The sequence below is a fragment of the Passer montanus genome, unplaced genomic scaffold (assembly GCF_014805655.1).
Source record: "Passer montanus isolate IOZ18808 unplaced genomic scaffold, ASM1480565v1 scaffold9, whole genome shotgun sequence".
Classification (NCBI taxonomy): Eukaryota; Metazoa; Chordata; class Aves; order Passeriformes; family Passeridae; genus Passer; species Passer montanus.
Genome location: NW_024374367.1, coordinates 12,400,710 through 12,417,223, shown reverse-complemented (window position 1 = coordinate 12,417,223; position 16,514 = coordinate 12,400,710). Strand labels below are relative to the sequence as shown.

General features: G+C 44.4%; 1 protein-coding gene across 1 annotated transcript in view; it reads left to right on the top strand.

The window, feature by feature from the left end:
* The first annotated feature begins 4,855 nt into the window (after positions 1-4,855).
* Positions 4,856-16,514, top strand: part of TAFA4 (TAFA chemokine like family member 4) — a 69,337-nt gene continuing 57,678 nt past the window's right edge. Inside the window, exons 1-2 of the mRNA XM_039734368.1 lie at positions 4,856-4,992; positions 5,203-5,366. The gene's annotated coding sequence lies outside the window, so the exon portion shown is untranslated. The remainder of the gene's footprint in view (positions 4,993-5,202; positions 5,367-16,514) is intronic.

Genomic DNA, 16,514 nt, shown 5'->3' with positions numbered 1-16,514 from the left:
GTAATTTAGAGCAGATTTTGGACCCTGCCCACGAGCATTATGCCTTTCCCTACAGGAAGGAAGATTGATTCTGACCTTACTTAAACTAAGCAGCTTTAATCATTTGGTATAGAAACACCAAGACTGGGCTGGGGGCTGGGGACACAGACATGGGAATCCTATAATCTTTGGTTAAGTTGTAATGAAATTGTCCAGGATGAGAAGGAAACAGATGGATTCTGATTAATTTCTCACAAGTGTAGACCTCAGCATCCGATGCAACATATGTGGTGAGCAAATGTCACTCATGCCTCCAAAGTGCAGAAAAAATCACTATTGTCAGGATATATTCATTGGCATATTGGCTGCTGAACTCCCAAGGGTGCAAGGATGCTGTGCATTACATTTAGTCCTGAATTAAATATTCAGAGGCAGAGATACCTAACCCTTTCCTGTATGCCTCACTGGTTATCACAGTTGAGCTTAATGAATTGAAAGAGGGAGGGGAAGGGAGATTTCCCCCCCTTCTTTGTAAATCATTATTTACTGTGGAAGGAATATCAAGATGAGTTGGTATTTCTGCTTTAGAGTGTTCAGCTGACTACCAATGGAGCCTGAGTTAGGGAAAATAATGCAGCTTTGAGCTGTAAATGAGCAACTACATGACTTTCATCTGGTATTGATAGAAATCAGAGCCCAGCTCTGTGTTTGTGGAGTTGTTCTGGGTGTTGTCACTTCTATAATCTATTCCATGTAATTGCATATTTAAAGAAAATGTAGTTCATTTATTGATTGCCACTATATTGTTTCAGGCAGGTAAGATAAGAGGCCAGAGCTGCTTTCTCTTGTCTCCACGTAGTCTTAGGGAGTGGAAGGAGCAATGCATGTGAGTAAAGCGAGGCCCCATCTGTGCTGAGGAAAGAGATTCATTACAGCTGACTTGTCCTGTCAGAATTACTGCCCCAGACTGTTTCTGGGAAAAGGATGTCACTAAGATATCTGTTAGAGTATTTCAACCACAAACTTGAGAAACGAATATTGAGCACTGGGGCTCCTCTGTGGCTCAGGCTCTGCCCTTGGCTGCAGCTCCCCTCTTCCAGTCACTCCCTCTGCAAAATCCAGCAACGTGTCTGACTGTGTCTTCTCTTATATCATTAGAAAATTAATTCCTCATTAGAAAAATGAGGGAAAATGCATATTTTGCTCTCTAAATCCCTGTAGGTTGAAATTTCATGTCTGTCTTGCACATTTACCTCTCCACCTTTGGCAAACACTGCTCCGCTGACATTATGAGCTGGTTTGTTTGTCTTAATGATCTCCTATTTAACAAGTGAGTGTGCATCTTTTTTGGTGGAGGAGCTGAATAATCTCAAAAAGAGCTTTATTTCTGATTGAGAAAGATGTGGCTGATGAGGCTGGGAAAATCCTGAGACAGCCACAGGAGCTGCTGTAATACTCTGGTTGAAATTGGCCCTTCTCATGCAGCCTTTTGTTTTCTCCTGAATGGAAGATGAAGCAATTCTCAGTAATAGTTGGAACTACACTAAACAGTCCCCATCTGCTGAGTCAGAACTTTCATTTTGAGACCCCTAATTTTGGAAAACTTGACCTGAGGTTCTTGTTTCCCTTTCTTACTGTTCAAGCTGTGACCTGTGCTGGACTCAGGGCCCCTCTGGCCTTGTGGAGCACAGCAGTGTCTGGTTTGACTCCACTGCTCATTAGAGACAGCTCATAGCCTCTATGCTTAAACCCTTAAAAATTCTAATGAGACAGACTCTGATTCCTCAGGAAGCTGATATGCAATTCACTGTTGGTTTTGCTAAAATTCCTGAATTTTTTTTTTCTTTTCTGGGTTGTTTCCAAGATTTTTTTCCTGTCATTGCCTTAATTATGTACCAAAAGGAGGTAACAATTTGTGCATCTGCAAAGCTTGTGAACACAGTGCTCTTCTTTGTCAGATGGAAACTCTAGTTTTCCCTTTTTCTGTTTTTTTTCCACGGTGCCTGACAATGCATCACTTACAGTTCCCTCCTTTAAGCTGGAGTCACTGCAATGAGTCTAAGTTTGATAATTGCTTATTGCATCCAGACTGCACAAGGCAAAATCACTTAAATCCTCCAAAGTCACTGAACAAGACTAAACTGTCTCATTTTTCCTTGTTTTGTACATGGCACTGGAATTCCTTATAAATGTTACAGACTGCTTTGCTGTCCTGGAGACCAGGAGCTGTGCTGGGACTCCTTGGCCCATTAAAGTGACACTGCAAAGCTACATCAGGACTTCTTGACCCAGCTGGTGTTGTGTGAAAACCTCAGAGTCTCATGATGGCACCCCAGCTAAATAAATGGTTTGCTGGACAAACCTCCCCACTGCTTTGCTTGGCAGAGGTTTTTGTGGGTAACCAGGCAAGCCTGAAGCCATGGGGAGAGGTGAAGGAGCCAAGGAGAGTGGTGGGAGATGGATTTGTAGGGCAGAAAAAATGGTGGGTGCAGAGATTTCTGTTAATTAATTGCAAAGCTACAGAGAAAAGGAGTATAGAACCAACACAGAATTATCTTGTGACCAAAAATATTTCCCTAAATCAGATAAGTGAGAATCTACTCACTCAAGTGAAGCCTTTTTCAAGGAGCAGAGATGAGGAAGGGACCTGAGTGCACGTTGCCTTTGTCTCTCCAGCTGAGGCATCACACATGAAAGTCCCAATTGCTGCTTCCTGTGTACAGCAAAGCAGTAGAGATATAAAATTGGGGCATAATGATGAATGAAACTGTGGGATGTGTCCTGATTATCCCAGGTTTCTAATGTATAATTGAATTATTTTCTTAAGTGTATTTCAAGCCCTTTGATTTCTGGCCTCTGTTTTTAATTACTCAGCCCCCTCTTGCCCTTGTGCATTATTATGCTGCTCATTAGCATTCAGTGAGACTACAGAAGTTTGACTTCTGAATAAAGTAGCGTACAAAAGAGAAGGGATGCTTTTTATCTTACCACTTAATAATTTAAGTGGAACCCTTTTCTTTAATCAATGTTTAATAGTACAATAGTTGTTTGTTTAAACTGTGCTTTGCCTAATTTTGCAAACAAAAAAGAGAGGCAGGATAAACATGTTTAGAAATAATAAGCTTTGTAACCATTTTAATCTTCAGAAGACTTAAAATATCTCCAGCACTTCTAATGTCAGTTCATCTCAACAAGGCAGGAACGTGGGCCCTGAATGTCTCTGTATCATTTATGCAGTGCTAAGAAGCACCAGCCTATTTTTTTTTTTATTTGAGGGAAGCAGAAAACCTTGCTAATTGCAAAACTGAAAGCTACTCAGCAGCGTTAATATTGTTGGCATGGCCGCCAGCTGTGATGATTAGGATGTGTGACAGAGGGAGAGATAATTTGATCACAGGCCTGGGGACCAGGAGCTCCTGTGTCCTGCTCCCTCCCCGTGCACCTGCAAAGGCAAGGAAAACACAGGGGGAGATTCGGTGCAGCCCCAGAGTGCCCAGGCTTTGCAGGGCACAGGGGGTGCCAGAATGGTGGGTGGAACTCCAGGGTGAGGAGGGCATGGGAGCATTGACATGCCAGAGGAAATATCTGCCTGAGGGGTAGTCATTTATTACTAATTGGGTGGTAATTAATAATTAGGTGCGGAGGCTCTGCATGTATGGGGCTTGTTCTCACCAGCAAAACGTGGCTTTGGGTGGGGTCAGACAAAAACTGAGCCGTGGCAAGGTCAGGGGGACCCTCAGAACACAACATAAAAGGGATGGACTAAAGCCTCTGTCCCTCTGCCTGGCTTCCTCCTGTGCAAAGCAGGAATTGATCAAGGATATGTTGAGGATTTAGAGATATCTGGGGGCCGCTTTGGAGACATTAAAACTAGTGAGCATAATATCTGCATTTCAAAGTACTCTTTGGACCTCTTAATTCGTTTTGACAGCAGCCCAGTGCTAGAAAAAGGGCTGCCTCTGCTGTCTGGATGGGAAAACAGGCTAAGGGATGGGAAGGAATTATGAGCACAGGACAGCAGCAGGCCAGGGAGAGCTGTGAATTGCTGTCTCCTGTGGCTCAGCAGCCCAGGAAAAGCACCCACAGCTGGTAAACTGCTCCATCCACATATCAGGGGGTTGCTGATCCTACATAATCCCCGTCTGATGCCCTGACCTGCCTACTTTCAACAAACTGTACCCCAGACAGCAAGATGAGATCTTTCCTCCTGCTAATTTGTGTCTCCTGTCCTCTAAATCTTTCCATTTCCCATCAGTACATCCAGTTCCCTCCCTTGCACCCACATCTGCTTCTCACATTCCTTTATGCAGCCTTGGAGCTCCTTCCTGCTTCTGCCTTTCCTCTCTCCCCTTTTCTAGGCTCACTAGAGGTCTGGAGGGGTGCTAAGTGTCAGGAGCAGTAGGCAAGAAGGTGACAGGTAAGGAATGAGATGCAGAGAACTGGTCTCATGCTGTGGGCTTGTTCCCTCCTATTTTGACTACACTGCAAGTCCTGCTGATTAAAAGAGCATAGCTGAATTGTGCTAACATGAGATGAGGGAGAGCTAAGGCTGGGGATTTGGACCCTTTCTTTCAGGATAAGTGATTTTTTCCAGGATGTGAGAGTCTGCTTCTGGATTATTAATTTTCTGTGAACGGTGGTGTGGAAGCTGCTGGGATTTTTACTGCTTTTCACATGTGGACTAGAGAACTTGCACAAAGACAACTCGAGAGGCAATTTGCCATTCCACAACAGTAGCCAGCAAGGGTTTTCCTGTGATAAAAGTACCTTGCTCTGTTCCACAAGGCATTTTTTTCAGTGATTCTTCCAATTAAAGGAATGTTTGTCCAGGAGGATGACGATTTGCATCACAACAGGATTGAGGTAATATAGCCGAGATCAACCTACTGTTGCACTGAGCCCTGTGGTTACCCACGGTGAGACACTGCCCTCTCTCACAGAAAGGAGACTCGGTTCCACACGTATTTAAATGCTGACAGCCCCCGAAGCATTTATTTGGACGTCACTGTTTAGGTGAGCAGCAGAGCCACGGGAGGATCCGAGGGTGTAAGGAGGAGGGATAAAGGTTGTGCAGAGTCAGTGGAGAGCAAGGAGGAGGCTCCGTTTCCCGGTGGCTGCTGGAGAGGCAAAGTGACCCCGACTTTGTAGCCAGGGAAACACCAGCTTTCATTCTGAACATTTAACCCAAATTTGTGAAGATGATGATTTCTTGATTACCCGCAGGACTGTGGACACGCAGTAAGAGGAGCGGGGAGGTGACAGCCTCAGCCCCCGCTCCCTTCTCAAGTTGCAGCTGCTTCCGAAAGATGCTGCGAACTCCGGCCCGGCTGCGAGCTAGGAAACATCTTCCCTCGGCTGAGCAGCGAGCGCTCGGATGCTGAAATAAGGTCAGGACTCCGTCAGGCGATCGAAAGCCCGGGCTGAGCGAGGGCTCTGTCTCCGGAAGGCAGCGCGGTTTGCCCCGGCGGCAGCAGCCCGGGGCGGAGGGAGGGAAGGGGGAGAGGGAAAGAGGAGAAGGAGGGAAGGGAGGAGGGAAGGAGGAGAGGGCAGCTCGCCCGAGCAGCCCCGGCTCTGCGCCCCCGGAGCGGGGTCAGGGCCGGCGGAGAGCCCAGGGAGGATGCTCCGCCGAGCTGGGAGAGACGCCGAAGCCGTAACGCCGTGCTTCCTCCCAGGCTCTGAGGAGGAGGAGGAGTGGGAGGGGAGTTCCAAAGCCACTTTGGGCGCCGCGCCGCTGCGTGCGGGAGCCTGTGCGGAGCATCCTGCTGGCAGCCTGAGCGCGGGGTGCCGTCCCCGCTCCCCCGCGGGCGATTCCCCCTTTCCCCTCGGGCGAGGCGGCGGCCAGGTGAGCGGGAGCGGGGCCGGGCTGGGCTGCGGCTCCCTCCGGAATGCTGCTCGGTGCCGGGAGCACGGAGCGGAGGCTGAGGCTGCCCTAGGGCCGGTCTGGGGGTCCCCGTGGCTGCCGGGGCCGGGGGGAGGCAGCTGGGAGAGCAGAAGCATCGCTCCAGCTGCCAGGGAACTTGTGTTTCGGAGCGCAGTGTGGGGCTGGCAGGGGTTTATCTGCTGCCCAGGGATGGTGCCAGAGGGATGCCCAGGCCGGGTACCCCCGTGCCTGCGGGGTTTGTGCTGCCCAGAGCCCGGCAGCGAGCCCTGGGGCTGGGCAGGCTCCGGGAGAGCGGCAGTCCGGAGCACCCCAAGGGTCGGTGCTGGAGTTCAATCTGTCTGCACCGGGGTGCGTGCGCGAAATTCATTTACTGCCCCCGTTACTCCAGGGATGTCGCTAGCAAAGGGTCAAGCTTGCTCTTTAAAAAATGTCACTCTTTTTTTCCTTCTTTTTATTTTAAAAAGTGTTTACAATTTCAGCTACCGATTTTATAGCTCCTGAGATACTTTCATTTCCCAGAGCAGTTGGTTTCCCACCACTGGCACTTCCACCTTCTTGAGTGGGAGGATTTACTTTCTTTAAAACAGAGCTCTAACAATACTCACTCCTTCAGCGAGACACGTGTCATCTCCTGACCCCAGCAACTTCACTCTGACAAAAGAAAAGCTGGAAATAATCACTTAAGAGATGCGACTTTGCCTGTTTCAACAAGTTGCTTTGTTCTGTGCTCGAGTAATTTCCTCCAAGGCGCGTGGTCATTGTCGCTAGCAGAGATGGGGTGATACGTGTGATGTTAAACCTGCAGTCACCGGGGATTAATGCACGGGCATGACATCACCGACAGCCAATGAGGGGATGGGTTTGGACTCCTACTGACCCAAACTGGCTTCCAAAGTGGTGATCCTGCCGTGCTCCTGGGGAATAAGGCCAGTCTGTGCCAATGGTGAGGTTTCCTGGCACGGTGTCACTGCGTTTCTCAGCCTTGTGTCCTCCTCTGAGATAATCAACAATTCATTAGCAGCCACACGTGTGTGGTTAGTCTGGTTGGTTGAAGGCTTCACTTCTTGGGAAGAGATTATTGAAAATGGGGGTATGAGTGCCCTGGCACAGAGAGCTGATTGCTGGCAGGGTGTAAAGAGCCAAAGGGTTCCCAGCCCTGGTGGCAGGAGAGCTGCCTGGGCAGCGTGTTTGAGCACACAGCTTTCACCTGGAGTGAACAGCTTTCCTTTGCCTGATTGCTTGGAGAAGAGCAGCTCCTGGGGAGGTGGGCACAGACCCCGTGGGGTGAGGAGGACCGTGGCTGGGGAGGCAGAAAGAGCCTTGCCCTGCTGTGCCCATGGCTCCTGCTGTGCCCTCACCCTCGCCTTGGTGCCTCTGTGCTGCCAAGGTCCTGCAGGTCTGCAGCCCTCAGCTCCTGCCCCTTTGCCTTAGGGCTGCTCAAAAACTCGGGGCAGCTTTTGGAGACTCACAGCAGATGTTGCCTGGCATGGTCTGGCTCCTGAAATGTTCATTTTGGAGTTGAGGCTGCCTCTTCTGTCTAATGTTTCCTTACCCTTCATCATTTGCTGCAGGCTCATCCAATTCCCCTGCAGGTCAGGCAGGGGCTTCCCCACAGGCTCTGCAAAACCCTTTTGTGACTATCACAAATATTTGCACTCAAATCACTTCTATTTCTGTTTGCCAGAATTCTCAATGTTAAAAAATAAATTTTTGGGTCCAGACTTCACCCCTGAAGTCTTCTAATATTTTTGGTTGTTTTGTATGTAGGTACACACACGGAGTCCCTTATCAGTGCCATTGCATTGATAGCCCTTTGCATTGAGGGACCCACACAGAATATCAGCAATATGACTGACATGCCTCAGAGCTCTGTGTGAGATCCTTATGCCTTCATTGCCAATAAGATGTGACAGGATACATCTAATGAATTACCTTTAAATTAGAGAGCAGTAAACAAGCCATTATTGGATTAGAGGAATATTAAAATTAGAAGAACGTAAGCGTCTTTTGATATCCTGTGGCACATTTTTACCAGCTAGGAAATGACATGTGGAGCTGCAGAGAGAGAGAGGGTCTCTAGAGAACTGTAATGATTTTCATCTGTGTGAAATAGATTTTTTTAAAATGCTATTACTTAGTGTCTTATGTTTAGATGATGCCGTAGCAGATTTTTTTTTTCCATTCTAGTTTCATATTGATGTTTGATATATTTGTCTTGGTGACTTCAGTGCTTGTGGAAGGTACAGGTTTGACGTATAGCTAAAATCTCCCAATTATTGAAGAAAAACACAGGCAAAAGGAAACAAGAGTCTTGGTGATAGATTTTAGTCCAACACTGAAGAGCCTTTCCAGGGTGCAGAGATTGTCTGGGTTCATGCCACTTATTCCATGGCCCTTTTCCTCAGCTGCTTAGAAGGCTGCTCCAGCTCTGCTGATTAGAGAATATTATTTAAATTGCATAAAAATATTCACCTTGACTTCCCTGCAAGGTAATTCTCAGCAATTTTATATAAATTGCTGAGAACCCACCAGTTCTCCTGGTCTCAGAGCTCAGGTGCAGGTGTTAGCTCTGCTGCCTTCCAGATGTGATTGCTCTGGATTGGATCTGAATTGGCAACTGGTTGGTGGTACTTGGGAGCAGCCCCTGATCTCCCCATGCCAATCTTTTATTAATTGAAGACCAGCACCTGCTGTCCTCTCTCAGGCAAAGCTTCCCAATTAAGGACTGGGCTGAGAGTGAAAAGGGCAGAATTTGGCCAGTGCTCCTCCAGTGTTAGGAAAAAATTGTACATGGAGAAGTAAATAGTAAAATACTTGATAGAAAGGAATTAATTCTCAGCCTTGTGTAAAATGAAGTTTCTTATGACATCTTGAAATTATTTTAGTTTTGTGATTCCACCTACCTTGGTTGGCCATTGAAAAAATGAGCTCTAAATATAGAAAAAAACTTAAATTTGTGAGTGCAAAAAATTGTTTTGTTTGGACTACCAATATTTTATAACTCTTTAAGACCAATCTTTTTTTCTTTAAAACTCACTATCAATATGAATATGGAGCAGCAAGACACCTTTGAGTCCTAAGCCTCATTCCAGTCTCTGGAGGAAAATCTTGAGCATAATGTTTTGTCCTGGATTTTGGAAGCACACTCAGAATAAAGATCTCTCCTTATACAAATACTTTTCATCCGAGGTATTGGATTTTCCTCGTCTCTCTCTCAGAGTTTAAGGCCCTGGGACTCCTTTTCTCAAGGTCTAGTAGAACTCCTTCAGCATCTCTTTTCCCCTTTGAAAATGTGATAACCATCAGGCAGGCGGCTGCTTTGAAGCCGGTGCCAGCCCTGCAGATCAGGAGATCACAGCACACTCACCTGGGGTCAGGCAGCCGGGCTGAGCTGCTCTGCAGTGCCAGAGCATCCCGAGTGCTCGCAAGGACAGCGGTTCTGTCAGCCTCTGCCGCCGAAGCCTCTTTGCTATTCTGAAGAGGCTTGTAAGGAGGAACAAAGGACTGCGGATTTCACCCGTTTTGCTCTATTTTATATTTTCCAGCAGTTATTTTGGAGAGGCTGTGAGCTGAAAGGCTGATTTTCTCAGACTTGGTACAACTGTGCCAGAGTAAAGCTCAAATGAGGCAAAGTAGCACTGGGTATCTCTGTGACTCCAAAGGTGACCTGTTGTTTTTATTCCCCTTTCTGTGGTGTTTCAATTTCAGTTACACTTTACAGGCAACATCTGTGAATAAAAACTCTGCTGGGGTCAGGTCTTTCTCCTAGAAGGATATTTCCCTCTGCACAGCACCAGTACAAGTTTTCCCCCTCCTTCCACAGCAGTTGTGCTACATGTGCTGTGAGGTATAACAAGGATAAATACATTAAGGAGCAGCAATCCCACCCTTGGTGTTACAGGATGGTAAAAGGTGGTTAAAGAATTTACTTCTCAACCCTCATTGCAGAGCTCTTGCCCCTTTTTTGATCTCCAGCCCCTTGCAGATCACGACTCAGTCATGTGCTACATCCCTTTGAACTGAAGAACATGGAATCAGCTTGGACTTTCTGGTTCTGGAAGCAGAAACCTCTTCCTTTTAGAGGAGAGAGCAGAACTCAGTGCTTTAGCTCTTGAAGTATTTGTAGGCTTTTTTTTTTTTTTGAGCCTGCAAGAGGCTGCTAACTGCTAAACCAGAATCATTTGAGTAATGCCTAGACATGGATAAACCAATTAAGAGGAGTTCTTTCAGCTTTTTAAAACAAATTGCAAATTTCAGGTTCGTATTTGCATAATTCAGGTTATTAATTCATGTGTTTGCATTTCCTAAACTGCGTGCCCAATTCCCATTTGGAGCAAGTTTCAGAGTGTTGATCTCAGTGTAAAGGGGAAAAAGTGGAAATTGAGTTGTTGTAAGAAGCACTAAGTTATTTTTCTTTTCAACAAAATTGAGTGAGCTTCCTTTTTTTTTGGTGTGTCAATTCATTGTCACCTTAAGTATTCAGTGAGAAATCCAGAAATTCTTTATTGATAGGGTACCCAACCTCTCCCTCGTGCACCTCTGGGATTTATATAAATTGCAAGTTAATAAAGCTTCCAGCATCCATTCTGTGCATGTGTAATTAAGGAGTGGCAGTGCCTCGGTGTCCTTTGCTGTGCTCTGTGGATTCCAGTGGTGAGGACGATGGCATTTTCTGCTGTTGAGCACAAGCAGGAACATCCCTGCGTGAGTGAATCTGTTTGTAGGACCAGGCTGTGCCTGCCTCAGTCTGGAGAGCAGTTACCCCTGGATTTTCCTGCTGCTTCCATTATTCACTGAGAGTTATGTGTGTTTATGATAGTCTGATCAGCAAACACAAGTGTGTTGCAGATGCAGATATATTGGGAAGTACAGTGGTTTACATTAATGGGAAGGATTTATCTTGCTGCTGTGTTGAATTTATGATGCCAAGCTGTGATATTTCCCTGTTTCAAAAATGTTATATTGCAGCGGGCTGATATCAGGGTGATAAAATAAATGTTTCTTTTTTAATTCAAGCCACTGTAAGATGCTAATAATGTTGGAGACAGGAAGAGAAATGCCACGTTTCAGAATTTAATGTAGTGCATCCGTAGTACAATTTCCTGGCAAAATTAACTTAGCTTGGACTCCTAAATGAAACTTCTTGTTATGTTTAAAGTATTAAACAGGTGTGGTTGAGTTCTTTAGTGGAAGTATGGTTCTATGACACAAGTAGGGGGGTGAATGTGCCCTGCTTAAATTAGTCTTTGGTACTCTGTTCCCTATAATTTACAAGGGCTTGTAGTGACAGGAAAAGGGGGAACGGCTTTAAAATGAAAGAGAACAGGTTTAGTTTCAATATTGAGAAGAAATTCTTCACAGTAAGGGTTGTGAAGCCCTGGCACAGGTTGCCCAGAGCACCTGTGGTGCCCCATCCCTGGAAATGTCCAAGGCAGGGGGCTTGGAGCACCCTGGGGTAGTGGAAGGTGTCCCTGCCCATGCTGGGGTGGGGTTTGGAACTCTAAGGTCCCTTTCAGCCCATACCATTCCATGATTTTAGGATAATTGTGAAAAGAAAATAGAGAAGCTCTGGCTGCTGGTGATGGTCTCTTCACTGGGCATTTGGGAGCCCACGTTCCTTGCTGGTTTCCTTCCCATTTCCTGGCAAATGCTCAGCAGACAGGGTTACTAGGGAGGAAGGAGAGCTCATCTCTTCCTCTTTACTGTTATCTTCTCCTCTGGCCAGTGCTAGGGTCTGTGGCAATGCCAGGGCTGTACTCAGGGACAGGGTTACTAGGGAGGAAGGAGAGCTCATCTCTTCCTCTTTGCTGTTATCTCCTCCTCTGGCCAGTGCCAGGGCTGTACTCAGAACACCCATTTGCTTTATTCCTAGAAAAAGTAAGAGAAGTGTGAGGGAAATCTTTGTAGTCTTTATGACGGAAGTGTTGTGGCTGCCTTGTTCTGGGGCATTGCTTCCTCCCCAAGGAAAACAGGGATGCAACTGGAGTTGGCCCAGCTTGGATGCAGGCAGGTGAAAAAGCCTGATCCTGCTGTCTGGTGTGGGCTGTGGCACTGCCTGTGCTGAGCATTCCAGTTTAGTGGCTCTGAAGCACCGTGGTTAGAAGTCAAGTGCTGTGAAAATTTCCCCAAACACAGATCTACAGCAGTGAGAGGACCTGCACACAAACCAGGCCACTGAGCCTCAAAAAGGAATAATTATTTTGTGGAATACAGAGAGGTTGTGGTGTGTGTGCACTCCTGTTACACTACCCAGTTAAACAGTGCCTCTGAACCTCTGAGTTAATCTCGTTGTTTGGAAGCACATCACAGAGTAATTGAAATTGGGTTATTTAACTGCAAAGTACTACTGGAGTAAGAGTTTAACTGTGGAAATACCTGCCAGTTATGTGGTGTATGGGCTTAACTGGGGCTGAAGGAGGAAAGGCAAAATAATTATTTCAATACTAAACTATCCCTGTATTTTTGGTGTGCTGCTGAAATTATTAATTCTGCTTTATTTTTTTACTAACAGATCTGTTTCTGTTCAGGGACCACTGAAAGCACAAAAGTTTGTTAGATCAAATACCTTTTAAAAACCTGTGCTGATTGTTTAATTTAAGAGAATAGCAGGTAAAAAGGACTATCCCTCCTTTTCTACACCAAATTGTCATGGAGAGATGGATCTGGAGTGAAGTGGGACAATTTCTGGCAGAATGAGTGTAACCTTCCACCTGAGAAATGACACTTGGTTAAGTGGTAGAAATTAATTTGTATATTGTGCTTATCCACACACTTAAGAGCATTTCCCTCCAGAACATTTCCTCCTTGCAATGTTTCTAATGTATTTTTGTGACATATATTTCAGTTTAACAACAGATGGATAGTTACAGAATCTGTAAACATTAACAATACTTCCTGTTTATAACTGTGAAAAAGGGGCAACCACTTCAAATACAATTAGTGCAGCCACTTTAAATACAATTACTCACCCTCCAGTGTGTATCACTCACCTGTGAAATGCTCCAGGTGAGGTTTCCTCACTGGTTGCACCCCAGACTGAGGTGGGGGTGGTTTGGGGAGGATGAACAGGGAGCTGCTTCCTTCCAGGGTCTTTGCAGACAGCTCTGGGAATGAGAAGGAAAAGAGATAATTCAAGCAAAACTCCTGGGTTTTGCATGTGTTGAACATCCTTTTTCTTGAACATGTTCTTCAGCAATGGATAAACTATTACAGCTAAATCTTTTTGGAAATGTAGAGGAGACAGCTCTTTGCAATTAGCATATTTGGAAAATATATAATTGTATTGTGGCTAAAGATCTGATCTACCTTCTGTGCTTTCCTCATGTAAGAGGAAAAATAAAGCCTGAATAAAACCAAATTAGTCTTATTTTAAATGCTTTTTTCCCCCCCAAACAGAAGAAACATCTTCTGTTATAGTTAATGAGCACTGTTGTCTTTTGTTTAAAGTCTTTGTTTCACAGGCTTAGAGCAAAAGGGCTTTAATAATAAAAAGGCCTTCTTCTCTGGAATATCTGTCTGATAATAGCCTGTATGATTTAAGAATAATGCTGTAAAATAATTGGCTTTCAAACGAATAATTTTCTATAACTAATTGGAGGGCAAGTGGAAAATCTGCATCCTCCAAATAAATGTATTGTGTCTCTTTAAATACCCAAACAATTTTTCCTCCTATTTTTCCACCCTCAAGACAAAAATAACATCAAATCTCATTCAGGTTGTACTTAAATATGACCAAACTGATAATTACATTATTACAGAGAAGGGCAGGATAGCTGGAGGATATGTACAAGGTGCATTAGTACTGCAAATAGAAGCTGATTTACTTATTGATAGTGGAGACACGTTTTAGTCACTTTATAGAATTAACAATTGATCAGCTTGTTAGGTTCTAGTTCTTCATAAGCACAGCATGTTTATTCATTATTGTCATTACATGGTGCAGGCAGCCGAGGTCATGATTAGCAAGGCAAAATCTAAAAAAAAATTTAAACTTCATTAAATAGAACTTCTGCAATGGGCAGTTTCTGAGCAATGCACCAATTCTCACTCCTCTGACATAAATATAACTTATACCTGCCCGGCTAATTTGCATTTCATTAACATTTTTCAGAACCATCTATTTGTTTTGCCAAATGCCAGCGATTCAAGCTTGTAAAATTGTAATAAGATGGGCAACATAAAAGCATTACTTCCAAATTGCCTTGGTCACTGTAAATATCCCCCAATCTGCAGCACTGGAACTGATAAACGAAACATGCTGCTGGAGGAGAACGGGAAGATGCTATTCCAATAAATGTATCCATGATTGTTTGTTACTAAGGGTAAGTTATGTTTTGTAAATCAGCATTGACTTGGGCTGGAGCAAACTCGATAGCAAAAATCCCCACAGAGGTTTCTCCTGCTGTATATGACTAATATATTAAAGAAGATAAATAGTCATTTTTAAAACTTATTACACTGTAGGATTGAACACAAGGGGAAACCATTTCACGAATCTGAAACTTAAGGTCACCTTGAGAAGAAAAGGACACTCTAGATGACTAGAAAAAGTCTGTTTCCTCTAGAAATTGAGATTCAAAGTTTACTCTTTTCAGTATCTTTTATAAAGCTTTAGAATCCTGAGTATAAAACCAGAGTCTGTTTTGATGTGCAAATATTTCAAAACTGTGTAGTGGATAAGCACTTAGACACTCGCATCTAACAAGTACTACAGATGAGCTTCCAGTCTCAGTAATAAAGAAAATGCAGAATAATAATTAATAAATAATAAAAACAAGAATATAAAGCTTTTTTTCTAGTGGTTTTTATAATATAATCCAGAATTAAGGCTGAACTTTCTAAAACATTTCATTAGACTGTTTCATTAATTTTGTACCTTTTTCTTTTTTATTTATTAGCATTTAAAAAAATCATTATGTCTATTTTAGTCATACTGAACACTAACAAGCTTTTGGTCCATAATTCAGACTTTTAGGAGTATTAGAATGTGCTCAATAGCATTTTCTTAGGGCTTGCTAATAAAGTTAATGAATTTTTTTTTTCTATTAGTCAGTCCTAGCACAGATAATACTGCTCCCCTGTTTGAGCTGTAGCAAATCAAGACAACATTGATTTTCTTTAAGAGATGAATAATGAAAGACCTACATTCTTAAATATGTAGATAAAGATAAGTAACTTAATTAAAAAATTATCAGTGGAAGGTAGTAAGATGAATTAGCTGTTTTAATTTGTTGTATATGTCAATAAGCTGTACCATAACCCGGAGTTTTGCATACAATCCATTTATGATATCTTTTTCTCCAATTTTCAGTGTAATTTCATAGTGTCTTTGGCTGCTAATTCTTTTGGATATCTCTCATATCTCAGAACGTTAAATTCTTGGAGCTTTCTGCCCTGCCTAGCAGTGTAGGTGTTGACTCTGCAGATGTTTAATGTCCAGAGCAGTGCAGCCTGATGAAAATAGCCCTGCCCTGATCAATAATGATGTTTACAGGCTCCGTCCTCGGCGGTGAAGTCAGGTTACACAGCCTGATTGTTTTTCCAGTGACTGGCAAATTCTGCTGTTTGATCACATGTGCTATGAATATCCCAGCTGGCGAAATTCCAGGCTGAATTGCTTGCTATTTTTTGACCAGCTTTACAAATTATACATGATGGGAAAAGGGACGGCTCGGGGCCCCCGTCTCTCATCCAACGCTGCTTTTAATATCGAGGAGGCACCATCAGGGTGCACAGGGTGGAGGAGGAGCTGGGAGGAGGAGCTGCTCCATTAAGATGTGGTGTTATTAAAGGAGGAGACAAGCAGCCTGGTGCTGGAAGGGCTCCTCTGTGTCTCACACACTCAGGGGTTTTTTCAGTCTCCTATTAACGGAGCAGGCACCCACACCAGTCCCATTTGATTCTCTGGTGGGAGTGATGCTGTGCATGGCTCTGCACCTGGAATAAAGCTTTCACAGTCCTCCTGCTTTGATTCTAAGGGACTCAGGAGTCCTGCTGGTTTTCAGGCTCGGATCTCAAATCCCAGTGCAGCTACAAATTCATCATTTGCCAGGCATGGCTGAGCTTCTGCCTCAGGCCCTTGGGTCACTGCCTTTCTCTGGCAAATGCATTGTCCAATGGCCGGGGTGGAGTTCAGATATTCCCGTCTTTTTTAGGCATCTCTGTTTGGTTTCTAGGCTGGGACAGAGATGCTTCACAGAGATCTGCAGATTTTGCCTTCTCCTAACTCAGGGCTCTCCCGTGTGCTGAGAAAAAAGGGGCACCTGTAGGTGAGCCAGACCTGCAGTGGGAAGGGGCTGGGGAGGTTTTATAAGATCTCTGGTAAAGCATTGCTTGGCAGACAGGACAGATTTGAGCAGGATGTCTCTGTAGAGCTCCCACAGGATGGTTTGACAGTAAAGTGTAATTTGGGCAGCAAATTTTACTCTTTCTGCTGCACCCACCAATGCACCCAAACTGCAAAGTGCTGGGGGTACTCTGATGATTCAGGCTTCACTTTTTTAATCTAAATTTATTAATTTAACCTTATTTCAGCTCTTGGGTAAACATAATATTTGTGTCTCTGAGATGAGTAACAAACACTGTGCCACACTGTGGGTCTTGCTCTGTTAGGAGTAAGGGATGGGAGTCAGTGTTTCTTGTCCAGAACAAGATT